This window comes from Giraffa tippelskirchi, chromosome 4 (assembly GCF_054371585.1).
Source record: "Giraffa tippelskirchi isolate mGirTip1 chromosome 4, T2T-mGirTip1v1.2.pri, whole genome shotgun sequence".
NCBI lineage: Eukaryota > Metazoa > Chordata > Mammalia > Artiodactyla > Giraffidae > Giraffa > Giraffa tippelskirchi.
Genome location: NC_137278.1, coordinates 4,830,308 through 4,844,290, shown reverse-complemented (window position 1 = coordinate 4,844,290; position 13,983 = coordinate 4,830,308). Strand labels below are relative to the sequence as shown.

General features: G+C 47.1%; 1 protein-coding gene and 1 long non-coding RNA gene across 3 annotated transcripts in view; one reads left to right on the top strand and one right to left on the bottom strand.

Moving 5' to 3' along the window:
- Positions 1–13,983, bottom strand: part of MED27 (mediator complex subunit 27) — a 220,080-nt gene that overhangs the window by 173,649 nt on the left and 32,448 nt on the right. The window lies entirely within an intron of this gene.
- On the top strand, positions 4,710–6,899 carry LOC145546785 (uncharacterized). The gene is made up of 4 exons (XR_014083269.1): positions 4,710–4,850; positions 5,421–5,674; positions 5,890–6,224; positions 6,539–6,899. It is a non-coding gene; the product is annotated as an uncharacterized LOC145546785 (long non-coding RNA).

Below are 13,983 nucleotides of genomic sequence, written 5' to 3'. Positions count from 1 at the left end.
CAGGCACCTGGTCTCTGTTGGTGGAGAGTGTAAACGGGTACAACTACCCTGAAGGGCAAGTGGACAGGGTCTATGGAAATGGTAAACATAGTCCCCTGGAAACTTACTGGACCTCCGGGCAAGCACTAACATACCAGGGCACCTGCTGTGGTGAAGATTGGAAATAACCTACAGTACCTTTGCGGAGAGCTGGGTGTGGTACCTCCACAGAGGAGACTCTATATGAGCAGATGTTTAAGAAAAGATGAATTGAGAGCAGTGAGGATGAAATACTGGTCTTTCAGAAGAACATATCTGACATGAATAGTGGTCATAAATGAAGATCCCTTCATTCTTGGAGGAGTAAAGGGTCAGGATACAGGCTATGCACTCTTCAGTGCTTTAGCATAAAATAAAGTAACGATAATATGCATAATGACAAAGAGTAAATGTGGTGAATCCAGTTGAGTATACAGAGTTTAATGCACTATTATGCCTTATAACTTTTCTGAAAGCTGGAAATATTTTCAAAGCAAAACGTTTAAGGGAAGTGTCACGACCACAGTCAAGCATCACTAGCAGAAAGCATTACAACACCCAGACAAGCGGGGGCCTCTTCAAAGAGACGCAGTGTCCAGGCGGGTAGCCGAAGCCAGCTAAGAAGGGGTGGCGGTGGAAGACCTCTGCGTGGCAGTAACCGGCCCAAAGCTGCAGTCAGCTAGTTGGCACGCAATCCCCTGACCCAGCCTGAGAGGCAACAGAGTAAGTTACAACTCAGGTTCTGGGTCAGTGGCCATGCAGCCTGCCCTCCCGCCCACCCATCTTCTCAGTCCAACCCAGCAAGAGTGGACATCAATTGATGGCTGTGAAGGACCTGCAGACTCCTCAAAAGAAAAAAGGAAAATATTATATTTGTGTACTGGATTACAGTAGGAAAAAGAGATGTTTTGGAAACACCTGAAAAAAATTTTATCTAGTTAACAATTAATAAATAAGAATGCCTCATTTTCCCAAGCATCTAGATGCACTCAGAATACAGGTCATTTGGTTTATGTGTTAACTGTGTTTTAAATGTGTTGGTAATTCGTATGTCAGGAGGGCCAACATTCCCTGGTTGTTAAGAATGAACATGATGTTAACAGTTTGGATTCAAATCTTGGCTCTGCCCTTTATGACCTGAAGGATCTCAGGGCACATGATCTGACCTCTTTTTTAGCCCCCGTTTCAGAAGCATATAACACACACAATCTCACAGGGCCGTCTGTGGACACTGAGACACACCACTTGCCATAGAAACAGTGCTGACTCTGTTCCCAAGTGCAGTGCTGGGCACCAGGGGTGCGGCTTTGAGCCGCATGGAGCGCATAGCCTTTCAGTGTTATTGCTGTTCAGTCACTTAAGCTGCGTCCAACCCCATGGACTACAGCACAGCAGGCTCTTCTGTCCTCCACTGTTTCCTGGAGTTTGCTCAAAGTCACGTCCATTGAGTTGGTGATGCTATCTAACCGTCTCATCCTCTGTTGCCCCCTCCTCCTTTAGCCTTCAGTCTTTCCCAGCATCAAGATCTTTTCCAATGACTTGATCCTTCGCATCAGCTGCCCAAAGTATTGGAGTTTCAGCTTCAGCATCAGTCCTTCTAATGAATGTTCAGGGTTGATTTCCTTTAGGATTGACTGGTTTGATCTCTTTGCCGTCCAAGGGACTCTCAAGAGTCTTCTTCAGCACCACAGTTCGAAAGCATCAATTCTTTGGCACTGAGTCTGTAATATAGCTAGATATTAAATAGATAACTCCCAAAACTAAAAACTTACAAGCTTTTGTGACAAATACCTCAATAAAAAGGTCCAGTGCTGAAAGCTTAGGTCAGAAGGACATTCCCAGCAGAAGGAACAGCATGTGAAAAAGCAGAAGTAAGGGGAGCTTGTGAAAGTGGAAAGAGAAAGCATGTGTGAAATGTTTAATGACAGGGCTGGGAGCCGGGGGCCCTCCACAGAGGGCAGCGGTGTAACAGACGCTGCTGGATAAGAGGCACACCCTGACCATGGTGTGCAGAGAGTACTCCATACACCATGGACAACGGGAAGCCTGAGTCACAATGCAAATAAGGAGACTTGAAATGAGTGTCCTCTTAATTTACAGGTTCACCATGTATGGGGTGGCCATATTCTGGTCACTTTCTGAAATGACTTTCTGATTGAGAGTCACCTCTGGAATGAAAGCATGAGCAGTTAACAGCTGCGTGAGGTTTTCAAGCCCATGGCCCGGTTCCCGGTTCTGTACCTGGGAAAGCAGCTCATTCAGTGCAAATCACCCCAGGCATACACACACACACACACACACACACACACACACACGAGTAAGGTAGGCTTTGAGAACAGAGGTTCTAGCAGTTGAAAGACTAGTTGCTGGCATGCAAACAAACACCAAGCCACTGAAATCCGTGGAGCGGTAGTAATTTGTATCTCAAAATCTGAAGCCTGGATGGTGGCGAGAACAGATGGCTGTGCAATATGCAAACACATCCCCAGCAACAACGGGCTCGGCCGCCGTCGGGGGACGAGAGCGAATGGGAGCTGCCGGGCAATGAGGGGAAGGACAGCGGTGCAGTCATGAGGCTCTGGGGACAGCACGAAACGCCAACAGGCAAAACAGGCCGGGCTCTCCCGAGGAAGTGGGCCCGGGCAGGAAAGGCAGGTTTCCTGCACACAAGCTTTGGCCGACACACAGCGTGTCCCCTCGCAGGAAGAGGAGAACGAGGCTCTCTGCAATTAGCAGTGACATGTCACCTGCCTCCCCAGCACCAGCTGAATCGCGCCTCAAGCTGGGTGAGGGGAGGACAGATGAGTGACCAACAACTACGGTGCAAAGAATCCGCAGAAGTTCAGTCGGACGAATGTGACCTTTCACCTAGGACACGTGCTATGTATTTAAGGAAAAAAAAAGGTCCGAAGAGAAGCGGCTTCACCAAGGTGACATCTTCAGTCATTTCTTTCATTCATTCATTTCTTCAACAAATATTTATGGGCTACTTCCTAAAATGTGCCAGGCATTTTCTAAGCCCTTGGGAAACATCAATGAAATAAACAACATTTCCAAGAAGAGAAAGGCAGACAATAAGTTCTTTTTTTTAAGCAAACTATCTGGTGTATGAGAAGATGAAACATGCTATGGTTTTGACACATGTAGGGCAGGGTGGCTGGACGTGGGGGTGCTGCAAGGTCAAGTGTGGTACGCACTGAGAAAGGTGAACATGAGGACACAGGAACGTGGGCTACTGAGAGGGAGAACCGTCAGCACAGGGACTCTGAGGGGGAGATGGGCACACCTCGGTGTCCTGGAATCAGGAAGGAGGCTAACGGCTGGAACAGAGACAGCAAAGGAGACAGGAGAAGCTGGGAGGGGGTGGGGGGCAGATCGCACGGGTGGAGGGCTACCGAGAGCACCCGGGCCTTTACCCTGGGACAGACGGGAGCCACTGCAGGGCTTGAGGTAGAGGCACGATGTGTCTGGACTCTCCTTGCTAAGGGACACCCTGACCGCTGGTTGAGACTAGGCTAGAGAAGCGGGGAGTCGCCAAGCCCATGGCAGGTCCAGAACAAGAACATGAAGGTCAACCGGGTTTAACAAGGGCTTCAGATTCGGTGGTAATGTTCTGGTCCTCTTACTTTCAACATGGACTTCTAAACTGCAAAGAATATCATAGATCAAAATAACTCCTCACAGAATATAGAGGTCATGAATTTTGGATGGGAAGAGAACTTCTCAGGCTTCAGAAAAACTAAGAACACAAACAGAACTATTAACAGATTTGCTGTGCAAACGCTTTATCATCAAACCTGTCATTTACTACATGAGTGCAATGTGTCAGGTGCTTGGCTGAGAGGTGGGAGGACTCAGAGGCCAGTGGAGGGCATGGCTCCAGGGCCAGACTTTGAAGATAGGCTCAGTCTCCCTAAAATGAGAACAATAATAATGACTGCACCTATGAGTTAGGGCTGCTGTGGGGGTTACATGTGTTACTTCACAGAAAACCTAGCCCGCTGCCTGGGACGTGCCAGTGCTCAATACACGCTGGCTGCTGTCATCATCAGCTGCCACAGTGCAGGCCTCAGACAGGCCCAGGCCACCGCACTGAGGGAGCAGAACGAGGTGGGCTCTCAGGGTTGTGGACACGGAGCTGAATCCCGCCTGAGCTGTCTGATATCAGAGGCCAGGCTGGGACCTGGCAGGGAGGCCTCCTTCAAGCGAACAAACAAGGACACCACTGTCCAAGGATGAGGAAGAGGAACCATGGAGCAGGTGTCTGCCAGAGCAGAACCACCCCCTGTGCGGGCCAGGGGGGCACCGTGACACACGACACTGGGTTCCACCTCAAGGCGTTTACCCAGCAGATGCCCTTTACCTCTGGGACTGCAGGTCCGTCCCTTATAAAACTACCGCCTCTGCGGCCTCTCTCCTGGCTCTAAAATGTCATGGCTCTCTGTTTTGGTTTTGTTTGTTTCATAAGACCTTAGAAAGGGGGAAAGTATCGATAAAAAGGTACAATAATTCGAGGAAGAGAAAACAGGCAACAAGCATTACCCCCCAGCACAGTTTCTGGTATGACAGGTCTCACGCACGCTGCCACACCCACACCAACTATTACACGGCACTTTTCACAATGCTGTCAGACAGACACTGATTACGCATCCCGCTCAGCATCACTCCTGACACGTGGGCCCGTTGACACTGAACAAAACCAGGCCTTTCAAGCCTTCGGAGCCTCACTCTCTTCCCTGAGGTGGGGAACTGAATTATTAAGAGATGAAAAGCACATGCCACCCCCTTTTCGCTTTATTTCCTTATGGGAGGACAGCTGAAACCACACAATGGTAAGAGCCTGCATGGCAGGTGACTTAAGAACAGCCGTTTATAAAACACACACATAGAACGGTTGGCATGGAGGGGCGGGGCCGCGAGGGATGGGGCGAGGGAGCTGGGGTGGCTCCACATCCGAGAGGGTGTCACCTGATGGGAGGCTGCCCTGCGGATGTTACGGGAAAGCTATAAATAAGACTGCACATCTATACACTGGGCAGAAGTGTGAGGCGGCAAACAAGTCCTCAGGCAGCATGTTTACCTCGAGCCGTGTCCTGAAGGGGGCAGACAGCAGAGCTTGACGACACCCAGGCCCTGTAGCCCATTAGGATAAATCCGGATCAAGGACACGAAGGCCCAACGAGAAGTATGAAAAGTGACGAAGTATTCCACTGACGCAGCAAGTTTTCACTTCTTCCCGCCGGCGCATCCCTGCACAGACACTCCCCTCCACGCTCCCACGCTGGCAGACGACAGCACACGTCAGGATTTTCTAGGAAGCCCCAGCGACATTTTTATTTCCCCCGTGTTTTGCCAGTTTCAGAGACAACGGATGCCTACCGTAGTCTTCTTTCTTCCTGCAGAGACTGGCTGAGGGAAGGGTCTGCAGCCTGGAGCCAGGCTGTACCCGTGGTCAGGAGCCAGGACCCAGGGCCACAGGGGTTCCCGCATGACCCCAGGGGTGCCGCTCACGACTCGTCCGTGGAGCAGCACAAGGCCGGGCCAGCATCACTCGGCAGACCAAACCAGGGGCACCGAAGAGGATAAAAGGGAGGAAGGAGAAAGGGCAAAATGAAGCAGAAGAGGGGCGGAGAAAGAAAACCACAAAGAAGAAAAGGCAGGTCATGTGAGGGCCGCCAGTGTCAGCACCCCTCAGCCTGGGCTGTGGGCGGGGGGCCAGCAGGGCAGAAAGGGGGGAAGTGCTGACGGGGGAGCGGGGGAGGGGACGAGCAGAGAGCAGCACGGGAGACAGTCACGAGGAGCCGGGAGGGAGTGGGTCAAACTGGACACACAGAGGTACTCAGAGCGGGCGTCCTTTCCTCCATCTCACAGCCACTAGCTTTCACCATCAGGTGGTGATCCGGAGGCGACTGCGACCGCGTGGACACTAGGCTCTGGAAAGGACAAGGCGCAGAAAACAGAGCGGCACAGCACCGAGAGGACACTTAGCTTCTGAGAACCCAGCGTGGCGCTGGCGCTGGCTGTCCTGAGACCTGAGCGCGGGGCCCACAGCGTGCAGCCTCACCCAGGGCCCTGGGCACCACCCCCCGAGGAGTCGGCCAGCCTGCAGCACTCCTGTGCGTGTTGACAAAGCTGCAGTTGGGAGCTGAACCCCTGCTACCGGAAAACGCGCAGTCACAGGGTTTGTGGACCAAAAAAAGAAAAAGGTTACGTTTTTAAATTTTAAAATATTCAGTGTGGCTTAAAAACTTAGGACCAAAGTCCAAATGAGTCCTCTGTGGCAAGAGGAAAAGTGAGGAGAATTCAGTCCGAAGCAATTACATGCAGGCGCGCTGGTGGGGTCCGGCCGGTGGTGGCAGCTGCCAGCGACTTTCTTCTTCTCAAGAATGCAAATGATTACAATAGATTAAATACCTACTTTGCTTAAAGACTCTTGATAATGAGTTTCTTTCCTTCTTTTAAGGGTGTTTGATGTTGGCAGTTGATGGATCTCGAGTTAAATTGTTTTAATTCAAAACAGCACCATCTGTCGTTAAGAGCTACCGGCTCAGGAGCAGGGGCTGGCGCGGCACCGCTGAGAGCCGTGGAAGTGACAGCGTGAAGGCCGCGGCGTGCGGGCAGACGGGCAGGTGGCCGTGGACCGGGACCGCAGGCAGGGAGGCCAGAGACGCGACTCTTGTCTCAGCCGGGAGATCCGGGACTCGATTCCTTCCTCTACAAAATGGGGGCTGGCTTAAAGATGGCGATGACGGTGACACTGGCAATCCTGACAGGCAGCTAGACTCTCAGTGCACGCTGTGTGCCTGGCACGAGAGAGGAGAGCTTTACACAAACAACCTCATTTATACCCTCTCTGTACCTTGTTTAAACTTCTTATGTCCGAGAGTATGTGTACTAATGTCCTCGTTTTACAGCTGAGCAAGCTGGGCTCAGAGAGGTAAAGTCACTTGCCCAAATCATACAGCTAAGAGTGGGAAAGCCAAGACAGGTGTGTGACCCCAGAGACTGCACTTGTAGCCACAGTACCATGCTGCCCGGCAGTCACTGAAGAGCCCACGAAGAGCCCTGCAATTCCCACCCCTCCAGCATCCAGAGTCCAGTGGCCACAATCTGCCTTTGCTCCGAGTGGTCACAGAAGCAAAAGCCGAGATGAGCACTAAGCAACTCAGCGCCTGGAACCTCAGCTCCAGGAGTGGACTATGCTGCGCCCAGCAGGACGGCCAGACAGGCCTCGTTCCACTAGGCGCCACCTTCAGTCCACACCTGTGACCCGAATGCTGATGTGAGTTGTAAAAATGAACAAAACCTGAACTAGATGCAGTGGAAAATCCCCAGCGTTTGATTTTTTGAAAGGCTTGCTAAGTATCTTCTAAGATATGCTTATTTACTTGGAGTCACGGCATGGACTATATAAAAGAGGTGACTGTGTTCCCATTAATCATGTGGACATTACCTCAAGCAACCCGATATGGAAACAAATTAGGGGGACCATCAGGTTATTTTGTGAGGGTCAGGGTAAGTTTTCTAACATATGAAGTAGGCAAAGGTAAAACTCTCTGTCATAAAAGCACTATCTCCAAACAACTTGAACAGTACTCTTCATAAATCTATACAGATAAAATTAGGATGATCAGGAGGACATCATGCTCCCAAGAAAGTGAGCAGAAAGTACAATGTTTCAAAAGAGAAAGAAAAAAATAACGATCTACTAGCAGCTCAAAATTTAGGTGCTAGTATCACAGTTATCTTTACTGCCAGACTCTGGGCAACTTGTTTAATCTTTAAGACTCCATTTTCCCCATCTACCATCTTATTTAAAAACAAAAAATTGAGGAGGGAACTCAAACTCCAGCACACTGCATACCAGGGTGTGCTGGGGGAGCTCGAGTGGGAGGGGCTCACAAGCACCTGGGCAGGAACTGACTTGGTCTCTTCAACTAGCAGTAGGTGCACAAATGTTCACTTTTCTATTATTTATGCATTTTGCATATGAAGAGATTCATATTTTGCATACAAAATCTGGCATAATTTTAAAAAGAAGAAAAAACCCTTCTGACTGCCCTAAAGTGAAAGTAAAGTCACTCAGTCGTGTCTGACTCTTTGCGACCCCAGGGACTATACAGTCCATGGAATTCTCCAGGCCAGAATACTAGAGGGGGTAGCTTATCCCTTCTCCAGTGGATCTTCCCAACCCAGGAATTGAACCGGGGTCTCCCGCATTGCAGGCGGATTCTTTACCAACTGAGCTATCAGGGAAGCCCCACTGATTGCCCCAATGTGGAGAGCAAATGGAAACATACACTATCAGACAAGAGTAAACAGATGACTTCACTTAAAATTTAAGTTAAGAGATGTAAAAGGGAATTCTAACGGTCAGCAAAATATGACCATCTTCTAACGGTCAGCATAATTTATGACTCGGGAAGAAGGTTCTTGGCATGAGAGAACCAACACTGGACAGCACAGTGGATGGATATCAATAAGAAAACTGAGAAATCATCCAAGTGAAAAGGGGGCCAAAGCATGAATGAGCAAAGTGTGAATGAAGACACACAACCACCAGTCTCTCCTGGGGAGCTGACGGGGATCTTCTCCCATTGATAGCCAGGACTGACAAAAATCGTGAGAAATGGCATCCACACAAACTGAGGGCCAGGGTGTCAGTCAGGACTTCCCTTCTTCCCATCTGCTATTGTTTCCAAACTTCCACAATAAATCTGTTACTTTCATCATTTAAAATGTAATTTTGTAAGTGATTCATGAGGCTACTGAAAAGAAAAAAAGGAGAACAGGACAAAGGATGGATGAAGAGCGGAGAGGAGACAAGGAAGGAGAAGGCAAGGAGGACCCGAGGCCCCGGCTCGGCAGCCACGGGTCTGGCACAGGCCACTAGCTCTCGGGCTCCGTCTTCTCCTCCGTGAAAGGACAACAAAGGCCTTCCCTGGCGGGCCAGTGGGTGAAATGGTGTGCCTCCAGTGCAGGGGGCCCAGGTTCAATCCTTGGTCACAGAGCCAGATCCCACCCACTGCCACTCAGAGCGCCCGCATGCCACAATGGAGATCGAGGATGCCGCGACTAAGACCCAGGGCAGCCAAATAAAAATACTGTTTTAAATGAAAGAATGAAAAGAAAGAGAGACAACAATGCATCTGTCAGAGTTGCTCTTGGTTGAGAAATAACATACAGTGCCTAGCACAGAGTCTGAGAGTCTGCTGTTGTCATCCAGTGGCTCAGTCATGTCCGACTCTGCGATCCCATGGACTGCAGAACACCAGGCTTTCCTGTCCTCTACTATCTCCTGAAGTTTGCTCAAACTCATGTCCATTGAGTCAGCAATGCCATCCAACCATCTCATTTTCTGTTGCCCCCTTCTCCTCCTGCCCTCAATCTTTCTCAGCATCAGGATCTTTTCCAATGAGTCAGCTTTTTGCATCAGGTGGCCACAGTATTGGAGCTTCAGCTTCAGCATCAGTCCTTCCAATGAATATTCAGGGTTGATTTTACAAATGCACAACAAATGCTCTTTTTATTATTACCCCTACTTCTCACGGCTGCCACTTCTTCAGGGGTCTTTCACCAGAAACCCCGAAGGGAGAGGGGGCTGGTGCCCAGGAGGTCTGTCCTCAGGGGCAAGGAGAGAGCGGGGAGGACCGTGCAGGCTTTCTCTCCCCCGGGGCAGCTGGTCTATTGGCAGCCTTCTGCCCACTGCACCACATTTTTAGTTTGCAAGCTAACTTTGTTTCTAATTATCTGCTTTGCAGTTGGATCTGCTGACCTCACATCTGAAGGACAATCCTGTATCTGCTTAAATTTAAGATCAAAAACAGTGCACATTTTACCCACAAAGTCCATGGCTGGAAAATTACCTGTAGAACTGAGTCAAATGAAGACATTCATTTACTTTGTTTCATTTCTGGCCAGTTTTCAGTTAATAAGGAGCATGCCATTAACAAGGCAAAATAAAATTTATTTAATTCAGTAGACATGCATTTAACACAGGGAAAGGTTCTAATCGAAAGTATTATCTCACATCATACACTGAAAATAATTCTAGGTTGACTAGAGTTAAAAGTATGGAACCAAGTCATAGAAAAACATGGGAGAAAAAAGATATGACCATTTCACAACTACTTTCTTCATTTAAAAGAGACACGAGACAAAAAAGAAAAAGATCAACAGATTTGACTAAATAAATACCTCTGTCGGTTAAATAAAGAAAATATAACAAAAATCTAAGGCAAACAACAATTTGGGAAGATACATGCAAAAACAAAAAAGCTTAGTATTAATAGTGTTAAAGAAAAACAATGAAAAATATTTGCATAAAGTATGCCAAGATATGTGTTTAAGAATATTCCCTGCCGCATAATTTTTAACTATAAAATAACTAGGCAATCTGTCCATCAACAAGAAAAAGTAAAATATAGAGGCTATATCCATACAGTGGAATAGCAAATGTATGGTGTTCATACATATGATCTGTATACTACTGAATGAAAGAGAATTATATGATGTTTAATTAGATCTATATTTTTTTGTTTTTTCTGTTAATTATACACACACACACAAAGGTCCTAAAGAACTATTCATCAAGCTGTTAATAATGGTTATAAACAAACAAACAAAAAAGGTTATATCTGAGTGGCAGGGGGAAAGGGTGGGCAGGAACCCCACCCTAGCCATTCACTTTTTCCTTTTTAGACCTCTGTGTTTGTTTCACAGCCACCTCTAACTGCTGGTCAATATCCATTCTCCTTTACTTTCTTAGAAACAGAAGCTCAAGCTTTTAAACAGGACCCACTGCTGCCCAGCCAAAACACTATTTCTCAACAAGACTTACAGCTAGGTATAGCCAAGTGTCTAAGTTCTGACCAACAAACAAAATGTTTTGCCAGGTTCTGGGAAACCTGCTAGGAATGAGAATGAGATGATGGCTGGAGCTTCAGCAGCCATACCAGACAACTTGGAAATGAAAACTACACATGGCAAAGCAATAAGATAAATGGAACCTTGGTCCCTGACAATACAGAGCTCCCGTATCAACCATGGAATATTTTGAAAGGACTATGATATTTACAGCCAAACCTGATCCTGATATAAACAAATGTATACGTCTAAACTTAGCAAATTAACAGGCAATGATCTGAACTGACAAATGAGGAAAAGACAAGAAATACACCTAAGAAAAAAATATAAAGGTGAACGTTCAATCTCACTACTAATTAAGGAGATAAATGAACATGATAAGCTGTTGTAGTTCATCTATCAACTAAGTAAAGATGGGAATACTTTTGTCTTATTTTGACAATTTTTTCCAGTATTCATCTTTTCACACACTGAAATAGGCTAACAGATACTGTCACGATTGTAACATGGTATAGTCATTTTGGAAAGCCATTTGGCAATATTTACCAAGGGTGTTCCTAAAAGTCCAAACCACAAATCAGACCCAGGTAAGAGTGAGCATCTTCTACTCTGCCTCTCCACTGACAGCAGCTACAAAACCCAGACAGCACGTAAGGGGCCATGATCTGAGGATTCTGAGAAGTGGACAGCAGCAGATGAATTACGGAGGAAGACCAGAATGCAAAGTACCACTGAACCAGCGATGAGGGAACTATCTGTTTATTTTCCAACATCCCCAGCCTGAACTCGATGCCGCCCGAAACTGGAAGCGTGTATCAGTGGAGACTGAGACATCCAGAAAAGTTCTCCAGTCTATGCTCAGAGTCAGGAAAGGGTCACCCAGTTCAGAGAATGGGCAAAACTGTCCCCTGTTGGGATTTTTTCCTTCTCTCCTCTCCCAGCTCCTCTGCAATTGTAGCAGTGACAGTGACAACAGCACTAGTAGCTGCAATGGTGTAACAAACTTAAGAGCAGTCCATCTTCAAGAAGAGCTAGCTTTGAGGGACAGCTTGCTGATGTAATAGCCAATGACCATTAAGGGTTACAAAACTAGAAAGTCTGGGCAGACAATGGGAGGGCGAAATGCCTAGGATTTTCACACAGGTTCATTCTATTGGTGAATTTAAAACACAAGAACTGGATTAGGGTTTTGCATGGGTTCATCCTATTGGTGAATTCAAAACTTAAGAACAGGAACAGGTGCGCAGGAAAGGAGGACACAAGATGTCAGGGAGGGGCCAGCCATAAAGAGGGAGGGAACAAATCATCCGGGAAGACTGTTCACCCCACAGTACTCAGCCAGTGAGGAACTGGGGGAAGGACTTGCGTGCTAGGGATAACTTGCTCCCATGTGGCGACTCTGGGTGTGACTGCCCACCAGACGCCTGACCTTGCAGCCCGTCATTAAAGCCTCACTTCCCACCGCACTTTGTGTCTCCAAGTCCATTTTTCGAGTTTGGGCTAATGAGCGTGTTTCTCGCAATGGCAACCCAAAAGGGCCAGAAATTTTGAGGGCGTAGGCAACTTCCTTTCCAATGTGAGGCACTATGGACCTGAAGGAGTGGAGAAATATGCTCCAACCCTTTAATTCTCCCTCTGCCCTCCCACTGTTTCATCCCAAAGGCAACAGGGAGAAGTACTCAGCAGAGCAGTGCAAATAAAGCCCCAGCTTTCTAGCCAAGGACCAGAAAGGAGATGTCCAGAGAACCAGAGTGTAAGAGATCACAGAAAACGGTGTGCTTCGGGAAGCAAACTCCTAAAGTTGTTTTTTAACTTCAGCACAAGCACAGGTTTGCCCCTAAAAAGCATCAAGAACATTCTCAACAACTTGATTATGGGATAGATGATCACCAAGTCACAAATATGAATGGCATGAACATGAGACAGATTAGAAGAGACGTGCAAAGGCTTTGAAAACAACACAATGACACCACACCTCAGAAGGCTGACCTGAACCTGCAGCCTAAAACACAACAGGGTCAACGGTTTGCTAAAAACAAAAATATCCACATTCTCCACAGAATTTAAACAGAGTTTTCCTCATAATAATGAAAATGTCTAGGATACAAGCCAACATTACTTGGCATGTAAATGATAAGGAAAATTTCAATTCAAATAGGTGATGTAAAACATACCACAAGATGACACTGATGTTGGAATTTTCTGACAAAGGCATTAAATGGCTATCATAAAAATGCTCCAACAAGTAAGAAAAGCACTCTTGAAATGAACAGAAAAACAGACAGTCTCAGCAAAGAAAGTTACAAGGAAGAGCTAAATGGAATTTTTAGAAGCTAAGAACAGAAACACACACACACACCTTAGACCACTCGGCACCTTTGCAGTAGTTCAACTGGTAACCTATGGTTTTATAATAAAGCCTGTCCAAATCCTTGGGGGAAAAAAAAATCACTACCCTTTGCCCCAGTAATTCTACTTGTAGGGCTCTATCCTCAGAAAGTACTCCTAAGCGAAGACAAAACTCTGTGCTCAAAGATTCCATCAATATTTGTAACAACGGTAAACTAAATGTACAAGCTAACAGGGAAATACTATAGGAAAATATGGTACATGCCCTCAGTAGAGTATTACACAGTTCTTAAAATTTTAATTTGCAGAATGCTACATGATAATATGGTTAGTGTTCAGAGACTAAGTTGTGTCCGACTCTGCAACCCCATGGACTGCAACACAACTGGCTTCCCTGTCCTTCACTCTCTCCTGGAGTTTGCTCAAATTCATGTCCATTGAGTCAGTGATCCCATTCAATCATCTCATCCTCTGTCATCCCCTTCGCCTGACTTCAATCTTTCCCAGCATCAGTCTTTTCCAATGAGTTGGCTCTTTGCATCAGTTGGCCAAAGTAATGGAGCTTCAGTTTCACCATCAGTCCTTCCAATGAATAGTCAGGGTTGATTTCCTTTAGGATTGACTGGTTTGATCTCCTCACTGTCCAAGGGACTCTCAAGAGTCTTCTCCAGCACTGCTATTAGAAAGCATCAACTCTTCAGCACTCAGCCTTCTTTGAGGTCCAACTCTCACATCCATACATGAATGACT